General features: G+C 33.2%; 2 long non-coding RNA genes across 2 annotated transcripts; one reads left to right on the top strand and one right to left on the bottom strand.

Annotated features, from left to right (window-relative positions):
• The first annotated feature begins 206 nt into the window (after positions 1–206).
• On the top strand, positions 207–2731 carry LOC127853797 (uncharacterized). The gene is made up of 2 exons (XR_008036756.1): positions 207–676; positions 1702–2731. It is a non-coding gene; the product is annotated as an uncharacterized LOC127853797 (long non-coding RNA).
• LOC127853794 (uncharacterized) lies at positions 1359–11586 on the bottom strand. The gene is made up of 3 exons (XR_008036750.1): positions 11209–11586; positions 7357–7608; positions 1359–3131 (listed from the first exon to the last, which is right to left on the bottom strand). It is a non-coding gene; the product is annotated as an uncharacterized LOC127853794 (long non-coding RNA).
• Positions 11587–12099: the final 513 nt, after the last annotated feature.

The raw sequence follows: 12099 nt of genomic DNA, 5'->3' as shown, positions 1-12099 counted from the left end.
TTGCGAATCTGAAACAACTTTTTTTCAATTTTGTCAATTTACCAAACCGTGAAAAGATCCCTTTAACATTTATTCTTACAAAAAAGGATGCTTTTTCCGTGCTTCTAGTGTGTTATATTTAAGAAATAATCGACGGGTACCCGTTGGTTATTGCGGTAATAACCAACGGTATGAAGTTCCGATGCGTAGGAATTAAACCACGAGGGCGTAGCCCGAGTGGTTTGATAACAAGCATCGGAACGACATACCGTTGGTTATTACCGCAATAACCAACGGTTACCCGTCGATTATTTCGATTCTAACACGATTTCATTAATAAGTTAACCGCGATTTAAAGGTTATAAATGATAATTATATTAACCGAACGTCCTCCACTTTTCCGCGAAAATGTGACGTCACCACAACAATTAAAATCAAATGACGTCATCTTCATTCATAAACAGTGCGCGGACAATCAAAGTGACGTCACTTTAAACAACCGTTGGTATATCGGGGTAATAACCAACAGTAGTTTTCCTTCTTTGTATATAGAAAACAAGTCACGTGCCGTGGTAGAATTAATAATACTCTAATACTATGTTCTACGGTGGTGTATGTTCCAGCTGGTATCAGCGGATGTATGAAGAATTTGAGAAAATAAGGACTTTGAACGCTCAAGAAAAAAGTGGTTTATAAGGTAAAAAAAATGTGATAATTTACTCTCTTTGAAAGTTTTCATTAGTACTGGTTCATGTATTCACTGAATTATATGTTATTTTAGTTGTGCATATTGTTCCAAACTATATTTAGAATGCTTATATAAGGAATTATTATTTTACATTACCCCACCCACTTCTGACCATTTCAGAAAGTGATATGTCCTTAAAACGGTCACGCAGGAATTTTCGAGCGACTATAGTTATCGATTACAAAGGTTACGAAACACTATATTTGGCATTCATATTCAGCGTCAAAATCGTTTCTGCGAGAGCCCTTTTTTCTCTTTTTTTCACAAATTAAAACAAACCACATGCGCTATGGTTACAGAAGGACACAAAAATGAGTGCGAGCGGTAATAATTTTTTTTTCCATTTTGAAAAAATAGGTGCGGCAAATCCGACGACCAACAAATCAATTTGAAGTGGCCTTATCAAGTCTCTCATGGGCGAAGCCATTGTTGTAGAAAGTGATTCATTCACATCGAATATATCCTTCGAATTCCATCCATTGTTGTCATTAGCGGAGATTTAGTGAATAAATAATTCATATATAATAAATGACAGCTTCTAAAAAGCGTAACAAGCCAATTTATGGCTTTTATGCTGTAAGAAAGTTTTGACCTATCGGGAGTATCAAAATTGCATAATAACATAACAGCATTGTACATCAACTGCGGATTATTGACATTAATATAATCAACATGAACAGATATTTCTGCAGTCGCCATCGAAATTAGATCAATTTTATATTTTAAACAACACATATTGAAGTAGCAGTTTTCGTATTTAAAAACATAGTGACCACCAAGCGCAACAAACTATTAATGTCTGTATACCCAATTAAATTTATGGTTTTCTGAACCAGTTTTGTCAAATTGTGTTTTATTTCGTCTTATCGCAAATTGTGTTATCTGACAAAAATGCCATACTATCTAATTCTTTGAATCAATGCTGAATGATCGTTCTTTGACGATCTCTGTAAATGATGAACATCTTTTTCCAGTTTCCTTGCATGCGGGCCTTTCCGGACTGTTGAACCAATGGTGACTTCCAAAGAGCTGACTGAGCTTTCGTTTCAGGATCGAAATTACACAGCCGGGTCCCATCGGTAGTCGCAATTTTGTCTTGAAAAGAATCCCCTTCCTTCGTATCAAGATACAATATAGGCCATTAACAGTTCAAGCGTTTCACTCTCACTTAATGTTGAATAAGTTTGTTTATACCTATACATGTCCACTATGTTCAATCGCTGTTTGTTTCGGGACAATAATAACAGCAAGTTCGGGCGGTTGCTGCTAGAGTTGCCCTTAGACTTCAATGGCGGTAAGCAGCTCCTTGGTAACAGCAGAGAATGCCGACGTGACCACAAGCTGATGCAAAGCTCAGATAACGAAAAAGTGTAATTTATGTGAGCACGCATAGGAAACATGTACACTTGGAGACTATTCTAACGGAACACTTGTTAAACTTGAATATCTCATTGATGAGTAAAGGTTTTGATGTTAAATTTTACAAGTGATCAGTTGACTACATTCTTTGCAAGCTTACGATAAAATCATTCATTTATGAAGATCGTACGCTTAGAACGTGTGGTTGGTATTGTTTTATCCGTGTGCACAAGGACATGGTGAAACGCGATATAATAACACTTGTATGTAATCATTCGAATTGGGTTCTTACACCAGAAAAACACAAACTTAATTAAAAGAACAATATGATTCGCATGCATATTCAGGAGCACAATCGATTTGATTTATAGTGAGCTCGCACAGAATGTAGTTATCCTAGAATACGTATGCGAATTTTGCAATAGACGTCATTCCTTTTCTCGAAGTACTTCAGTTGGACGTAATGAACGATGTCATAAGTGATGGACCAGTGTTAGTAATATTACTTTCTGAACCTGATCCTTTAATACTGAACAAATTACTAAATAAACACTTAAGAGAAATGTTCTTGTTTTATGTATGGTGGCTAATTGTAATTATCATTGCAATTCCTATCAATTAAGTTGATGTGACCGTTTCGATAAACAGGGATTGCAAAAACGTAACTGCTGCTAGCCGGATGCAAATATGTATACTCCAGTTGAAATATGTTGATTTCCCCATAACGCCTTGCATCTTCAAACATCTGGGCTGGTATTACATGAATTCGGTAATTTGATTGTTTAAGTTCCTTGTACATCTCTTGTTTAGACTGCGAGTTCATTGGCAAAATTTTGTTAAGGGTCCCTGTGTTCAGAAACTTGATATATTTCTTTTTTGCTTTCTTGAACTTGTTCTTGTGTTTCCCATACGCTTTTATATCAGCAGTCCTAACGACTTGTTGTTCCTCCCTATTTGTGGATCTAAGGGACCCTGTATCTGGGTTTCCGGATACGGCATTCGCTGGCCCGGAATACGTGTGCATTACAGTCACTGTGTATGTTTGCTGAAACATACTCAAAGTGGTTTAGGCATGTATATTTACATTATATTCAAAACATTAAAAACATTGACATGTAGTATATACCAAAATGCATTAATTTATATTATGTTTACAAATCTGTATATATGTCCACTTATCAAGAAAAAAAAACATAATTACACTTGTGTTCTTTTTATGCACACATAGATCACTTCAAATTGCAACTTAAACGATTAATAGTATTTTAGTAAAAACTTATGTTTATGACAAACGTGATGATTGGACACTGTAGATGCTCACTTTTCAGATGGTATTATTTCAAAGAGACAATCGTTAGGCATATAATTATTGTCCACTTGGTTCGCTAAGCTTAGCAAGGGCTTGTTAAACAATACATTATTTCAACAAACCTTACATTTCTCTAGGACATAAGCAATTAAGAAGTATTTATTGTATGAACTAGAACTATACAAACGTTTTCTACGTTTTAAAAGAAATAGAGTAGGTATCTTTAGTTTCCCTTATTCAATGTGGTTCTTCAATATGGTAACAACAAGAAATTACACTACATAGTCTTCGTGATGACATGATTTGAATATATTTATTCTATATGAAAAACCGTACGTCTTTCCAAAAAAAAACTGGAACATATTTGTGGAAAAACAACTGTTGAAAGAATAAAATAATTTCTTCAGTTTCCTAAAAATCAAGATATTGGCTTGATTTGAAGAAGTATTACCAAATGTCTCACAACAACCAAGTATAATACTATATTGTTTTATTTGTGTGCTATAAATTGTTTTCTCGTAGCTCCGAGTATTTCGGGAGACATGCAAGAAAATGATATTTGTTATCGATTATATTTGTGTAACAATTGACGCGGATACTTTTTTCATCTGAATATTTAAATAGGCGCAAGACGTTAACGTGTGTCGTGTGATGGCGTTCTAAATAAGCAATACTATTTAAGTCAATTTAATTTAATTATTTAGATGTATTTGATTATATATAAAATGCAACTTGAAATGCAGTGCCAAACCATGTCATGTCGTGGCATTTTTATTTTTATTATAAGTTTGTTCACAAAAAATTTCTTAATAATTAAGAGTGATGATATTTGTTTGCGACTGAGAAATTGCAAATGCAAAACAGAAAGTTTTCTTACAAATTTGCTGACCATGGAAAAAATATTTCTGAGATGGTCTCATTCGCAAATTTTTAGATTGTTTATTTTCAGATGTAAAAGTACAATTTTTTCTTTGGAAACAAAGTTGGGATTTAACTACCATTTCTTTTTCTCTTGAAAGCAGTTCCTGGCATTGGGTCCTATTTTCTAGCAGATTATTAACACCAACTTTTGTTGAACATAGTTTACTACCATACAAGACACTACACTGGCATGTTTCACGCGTGAAATTTGAAATAATTTCTGCTTCTTTTTTATCTTCTTTTCTAATGTCATTCTGTTCGTGATCAAATTGCATTTGGTCAGACTCAGACTCGCCACAATTAATGTGGTGATCATAAAATAAGCAATCAACCTAATCACACGTATCACTATCATTATCCTCAACATGATCATCAACATCTTCAAATAAAATACTTGCATGAATTTCCAAATCTACATCACTACTTTCAACCTGTACAGAATTGGATTGGAAAACTGTCAAGTTTTCATTTGATTTTGTAAACGATTCATCGCTAACATGGCTAATGTGGTATAACTCATCAACTTGTGCAAGTTCATTTAAAAATACGTCATCAGTCTGTGACAATTCGTATGGAATTGTAGATTGTTGGGTATAAATTTCACTAGTTTGGCTCATCATTCTTATGAAAACTTCGCATAACATAAACTGTCATTGTATCAAAACCAAACGACATTTTTTGACAACTTCCGGGTGAAAATTTCCGGTTTATGGACGTTTCGTGCCACTACCAGTTCGTGCCACTGATATTTGTGTTGAAAAGAGGTAGACGTTTCGTCCCACTGATAACATATAGGCGGATAGGTGTGAATAATGCCGTATAGGTGTCAATGATATTGGAGTGTATATTTATGTTGAAAATTACAACAATGTTGACAATTATAATAATAAATAACTAAAAATAAAATGATTTATTGTTATTATACAATTATTTGTAAATAGTTCATTATGTTCAATAAATAAAAAACATAAAGTGTTGTTATTTTTTATGCATCATGTGTATGTGTTTGTAAAAAATATAATAAAATGATTTATTGATAGTATAAAAAACGTGTGTTGTTCGTTAAATTCACAAAACCAGTAATGGCTTGCGAATTTCCTCATGTGTACTGTGCACGGAATGTTGGTGAAGAAGATAAAGCCAACTCATGCGATGAATGTGAAAGATGGCAGCATCTGTCGTGTGAGACTGGGGTCAGTGCGACCTAGGGTTTTACGTGCCTCCTGTTGCGCCGTGAGGCAGAAACAGTGGATCTAACAATCCGCCTAGTGTCGGAACACGCCCTGACTCAGGTACACCGGAAAATATTCAAAGAAGTGCACGGGCGACTCTTCGAGATATGGGAGAAGTACGAAGACGATGACATAACAACTACTGAACTGCTGAGAGCGTGCAGCCATATCATCGGGCTGGGACCAAGCACAACCATGGACAAAATCCACAATGATGACTCCTGAAATGCAATACATTGTATATCTGATTTGTGTATGTATAGGATAGGAAAGTATGCTGTTGTATTTTTGTTTATGTATTTATTTACTTTTGTATATGTGTATAAAACCTTTTAAATTGTATTTATGCATTCACTTCTGATATTGTTAATGTCAATTTATTGCAAATGTTTCAATATATTATATATTTATGTAATAAATCTAGATATTGTTAAAATGTATGTATGCATTCACTTCTGTAGTCTCATTTATAAGACGCGCAAAGAATTTAGAGATACTTTTTATATGGGCTAAATTCTTTGGAACGTCTCATCGTTGAAGGACCTTTTTTGTGGTGTAAACCAGAAAGTTTAAATTTTCATCAATTTGCGTAAAATTGCAAAATAACATTACCAACTCATTCAGTTTTAATTCAGAAGTTCATTTTTACATCAAATATCGTCGATTCGAAGTTAGAAAGGCATTAATTCTTCAGTTAAACTTCTGCTTAAATCGCAAAACAATCACTGACCTTGATGATGTTCTACACGTAGATAAGCCCTTGTCCCTCTGGAAAATATCCCGGATTTCGCCTAAGCTATCGCCCTTAATAGCCACCCTGATGGCACAACTGGGAGGATTCCTCTCTAGATCGTACCCAACAGTGTGCTCATTGTGTGGGATACACACGGAAAACAAACTACTTCATTCAGTGTGTTTTTGTTCGAGAAGGGAACTGTTACGTGAATCACTTTGGGATGCTGTCATTTACCAAAAGGGGTTTCAGTGTTTTATTAAATTAATACGAAAGACACCATTAGAACAAATCGTAACGTTGTTTCAAATGACGCTATCAACTACAGATGACAATCGCCTGAATAATCAATTAGCAATCCTATTGCTGAGACTAGTTTGTTAGTTTGTGAGTGTCTAATTATAAAATCGTCTCTCTATTGTTGTTGATATGCATGTACATATATTAATATACACATATTATTATCTATTGTATACATTAATGATGTAAATACTTGTTGTAAATGTGTTAAGCTCTCCATGAATGGAGGAAATAAAGAATCTATTTGATATTGTTAATGTCAATTTATTGCAAATGTTTAAATATATTTATGTAATCAATCTAGATATTGTTAAAACGCTTGTATGCATTTACTTTTGGATATGGTTAATGTAAATGTTTTGAAAATGTTTTATGTATTTTTTTGTTAATGTATTGTATTAAGCATGTAAATTGACTCTTAAACAATAATGAAATAAAACAATCTTGTTTTAACATTGAACAGATGTTACAATCAAAGGTGCGAAAGTTTGCTGTCATTATTCACACCTTCTATACGATATTATTCACACCTATCCGCCTATAAATTATCAGTGGGACGAAACGTCCAATGCCCTCCTACACAAATGTCAGTGGCACGAACTGGTAGTGGCACGAAACGTCCAATTATCGCATATATTCATGAATCGTAAAGCCAAACAAATTTTAACAGTGGTAATAAACACTAGACGTGATTCAATTTATATGGGATACATCCTTTGACGACTAATTTCACATTTTTTGACGGAACAACAACAAAAAAGAAAGAAAAACTAACCTTTTGTAAGCAGGAAGTTTATCCAGTAATTAAAGGTTACAATACACTAAATGATCGCTTCATGTAGGGCTGTACTCTCTAAAAAAATATCATAGTTGACAGGCAATCGTGATACATCGGCTATCTCGGATTAATCGTCTGCTGATCCAGAGTGAGTTGACAGGAAGGCATGTTTTACACTTTTTACCATTATTCGGGTGTTATCTTGCGGAGATAATGGTAGGGCATGAATAGGTGTTCACTACTGAATCCCTGAAATATGATACACGTGAAGACTATAGTAAACCATTGCACTAGCAAAGGTTACATTCCACTAAGAAACGGCCGGAAAAAAAAGTTGCAAAAACAGTCGATTTTGATTTGTGTCAAGTTCTTTCTTGCATTGTACATGACATACCTTTTTTATTGCATAAATCGATTCCGCTTAGAATGGCCTTTAAGAAAAGGTATGGTTATGTGGGTCTCTATGTGCAAAATGTTGCATTTATTTTCGCTCAAAGTTGTCGCTTTTACACTGAATTATATAGGGAAACTATTAAGTGTATTATGACCTAAAGCAGTCACACGGTGCCGTAGTGTACGATGGGTTATAAATCAACTATGGTTAAACTATACTAATGTTTTCGTATAAAAACCGTAACATAATCACTCATTGGGTAATTCATAGATTGTTTCGGAAAATAAATTACTGTTAAATAATAGAAAAGCTAAAATATTTACTATGAAATTAAATAAAATATAACTTCAAATTATAAATATTTAAAATATAAATAAAAATAAAAAATAAAAAAAATAAATAAAGAGAGATAATGGAAAAACTATGGCCGAAAGAGTTATGGTTAATGTTCACTGCACTTCTCCAAGTTGCCATCTGTTTATATTTCTAGTTTCAAGTAAATCCTTTCAGTAGATTTAGAGTTATGCCTCGGACAAAAATTTACTTTGAAATTAAATAAAGGGAGATAATTCAAAAATAAGGTAGATAGAGTTATGGTTCTTGGTCACTGCACTTCTTCTAGTTGCCATCTGTTTATATTCTAAGTTTAAAGTAAATCCGTTGAATAGATTGGAGTTATGCTCTGGACAAAGTTTCGGACGGAAAGTCGGACGCACAGACGGATGGGACCAATTACTATATCACCTCCGAATTTTTTTTCGGTGGGGATGAAAAGGATTATTTACAAAGGAAGATAAAATGACCACCACAGTCTTCGAAATAAGTTAATGTTATACAGCAAAAAACAGTGTCAGATCAAGCGTCAATTTTAAATTCATATTAATATAAGTATAACGACAATAAAATAATATGTGTAATGTTATACCAATGAAGTAGAATACCGTACATACATAAATAAAACGGCTTAACAGCCCACAAACACTAAAAATTACCTGACTATATCTAGCATTGAAACATTTTGGCTATTTGAACATTGATTATTTATGTGTTAATTTTATTTTTTGAAATATTGTACGAAATATTCGTTGATTTTGAGTATTTATGTTACTTTAAAGCTTACCTCCAGTATCACTAGTAATACATTTCCTAAATTTTTGCATTAAAGAAACCTAAACATAAGCGTTGATTCAATAATAAGACGAACACAGAAATTTCTAAATGTAAAGCAGGCAATAACTGTATTTCCACAGTATAAACCAATTATTTAAATCAACATGCCAAGTATTATTATAATTATTTTGACTTCTTTTTTAAATCTAAAGTAAACCATTGAACCATTGTCTTAACTGTAACTTCATAATATAAAAGATTGATAATTTTATAGGTCCGGTGGTTGAATGCGCACAATTGCACACTTATTACATTGAATGTTTTGTAAAGAAATTGTGTTAAATTTCAAGGGCCTAAATACAGTAAAACACATCAGTTTTATTACATAATATAACAAGAGCTTGTCACAGTAGTGCCAAATCCCCGCCGAAATGTGTTTGCTTGTATGACAACATTTGTTGAAGAGAGTACAATACTATTTTTAAAACATCGCACCTGAGTCATCTATTTATATTTCAAGGATCAATTAGTTATATAGTGTTGCAGTTATGCTGTAGAGAATAAAATATATGGAAATGAAAGAAAGGGAGGTAATTAACAAAGAAGACTATAAACACTGTTCTTGATCACTGTATTTTTCCTTAAACTCATCTATTCATTTTTTTAGTGAATACGTCAGTGTTCAAATAAAAATATTATTGTAAAATTAGATAAAAGGAGATATTAAAAATTGAAAAGATAAAATATTAACTATGAAATTAAATTAAATATAATTTAAAATTATAAATAAATAAAATATAAATAAAAAAATAAAGGGAGATAATTCAAAAACTACGTCCGAAAGAGTTATGGTTCATGTTCACTTCACTTCTCCTAGTTGCCATATGTTTATATTTCTAGTTTCAAGTAAATCCCTTCAGTAGATTTAGAGTTATGCTCCAAACAACAATTTATTTTGAAATTAAATAAAGGGTGATAATTCAAAAACTTAGGTAGATAGAGTTGTGGTTCTTAGTCTTTAGAGTTATGCTCCGGTCAAAAATTTACTTTGAAATTTAATAAAGGGAGATAATTCAAAAACTAAGGAAGATAGAGTTATGGTTCTTAGTCACTGCACTTCTCCTACTTGCCATCTGTTTATATTTCAAGTTTCAAGTAAATCCCTTCAGTAGATATAGAGTTATGCTTTAGACAAAAATTTACTTTGTAATTATATAAAGGGAGATAATTAAAAAAACTATGGTAGAGTTATGGTCACTGCACTTCTCCTAGATGCCATCTGTTTATATTCTAAATTGAAAGTAAATCCATTGAATAGATTTGGAGTTATGCTCTGGACAAAGTTTCGGACAGTAGGACGGAAAGATGGACGCACAGACAGACGCACAGACGGACGGAGACTATTACTATATCCCCTCTAAAAAAAAATTCAGTGGGGAAAATTAGCGCAATTTTGTCAATCAATAATGTATTCAGTATGCGCAATGGTCACTCAAGAATGATCATGAAAAAGCAAAATAAGCAATTACAGAAAACGCTAAAGGTCCTTAGAAATATAGATGATTTTGACACTGGGTATTTGTGAAAATCTCTTACACATAACAGAGTTTACCAGTTATCATGTTATATCAGACACATCCGATATTGCGTGTGAAAAGACTCTGCACGCCTCGCCTTTGCTTACGCTATATCAGACTCTTCTTATATCACCTGATATCAAATATCACCAACCATATATTTTCTATATATTGAGCAAGTAATGTGTTTAAAATTTCACTAACAACTTCAAAGAAATAGGGTAAGAAGTTCGGCTAAACTCCAGACTCTTTCAAATCAAATCCCTTTACGTAGTTTGTCGCTGCTAGGATCTGAAACATCTCATAAGAAGTCAGATTCGGTAAAGATTGCAGTTAAATCGATGCCCATGTTACAACCACACAAAATAAATTTATTTAAGACAATTGGCTTTTTATTCTTAACGAGTAAACAAAAAGTATAACACAGACTTTTAAGACCATGGTTACTGAAAGGTCATCTGAATGTTACCTCTTATGCGATGTCATTAGATCAAGTAAGTGGATAGGATAGAAGCAGCATACTGGGGATTTTAATGTGATTGGCTGACCTCTTAAAGTGTTTTTTTTCGTCAATGTTTTTCCTCACTTGAATAAGTGAATACATCGACAACCAGAAATCGTCCAGTATACGTTAAAAGTATATTTTCGGTGACCGGGGTATATTAAAGATTAAAGTATACTTAAATTTAAGTAGTACCCAAGCCGACAATGACCAATCGAGCCATATTAGATTTGTCTAGCATATAATAGATTGTTTAAATAACTTACCTTTAAATTGTCAGCACTGATATTTTGGCTGTATTTTGTAAAATGCTAAAGTCCAAGTCAGTGTTTGACACTTTTAATACGGGAGTAGTCCAAACTCTTGTAAATAAGACTCGTACTCCTGGTTTTTGCATCAAGGAAGTCCGTCGCACTCTTTCAAAATCATCTTTGAATTTAAAAAAATTTCCCTTCATTTACTTATTTGTTTCGCTAAATCAGAATGTCTGCACAAAGGACATCTTACTCAAAATAATCATTGTCTAAGTGTCTATAAAAACTTTTAGTTGCATTTATTTATACTGCAGAAGGGAGATTTAAATACCAAGTCATGAGCGCACACTTCAACCACTGCTTGAGATATGTTAGAGTTATTCTTAACAAGAAAGATAATAGACAGCTGGTGAGTGAGTGTGAGTGTACTGAAATACAAGTGCATGTACTTAGAATTCAATCATGAACATTATGACACACAATGAAAGTAAAACTGAATGAATCACTATATTGGGATCATCCCTGTGATGACTGCATATATGCATTTATATAAAATTGGTTATGTTTAACCCATTTATGCCTAGTGGACTCTACCATCCTTCTAAATTGGATCAATTTATTTCCAAAATTAGGGATTTCTAGTATATTTATTTCTATATTTAGAATATTTTTTACAGATATTCCTTTAAGCAAACAGCGCAGACCCTGATGAGACTCCGCATCATGTGGCGTCTCATCTGGGTCTACGCTGTTTGCCAAGGCCTTTTTTTCTAGACGCTAGGCATAAATGGGTTAAATAATGAAAAACCCACTAAATTAAGTAGCCAGGACACTATATTAACCAAAAAGGCAGCCACAATAGAAAAATCTTTTTCGGCTGCGTGGTTGCTCACTATTAAACAC

This window comes from Dreissena polymorpha, chromosome 12 (assembly GCF_020536995.1).
Source record: "Dreissena polymorpha isolate Duluth1 chromosome 12, UMN_Dpol_1.0, whole genome shotgun sequence".
NCBI classification, from domain to species: Eukaryota; Metazoa; Mollusca; class Bivalvia; order Myida; family Dreissenidae; genus Dreissena; species Dreissena polymorpha.
This window is presented reverse-complemented; position numbering and strand designations above follow the sequence as displayed.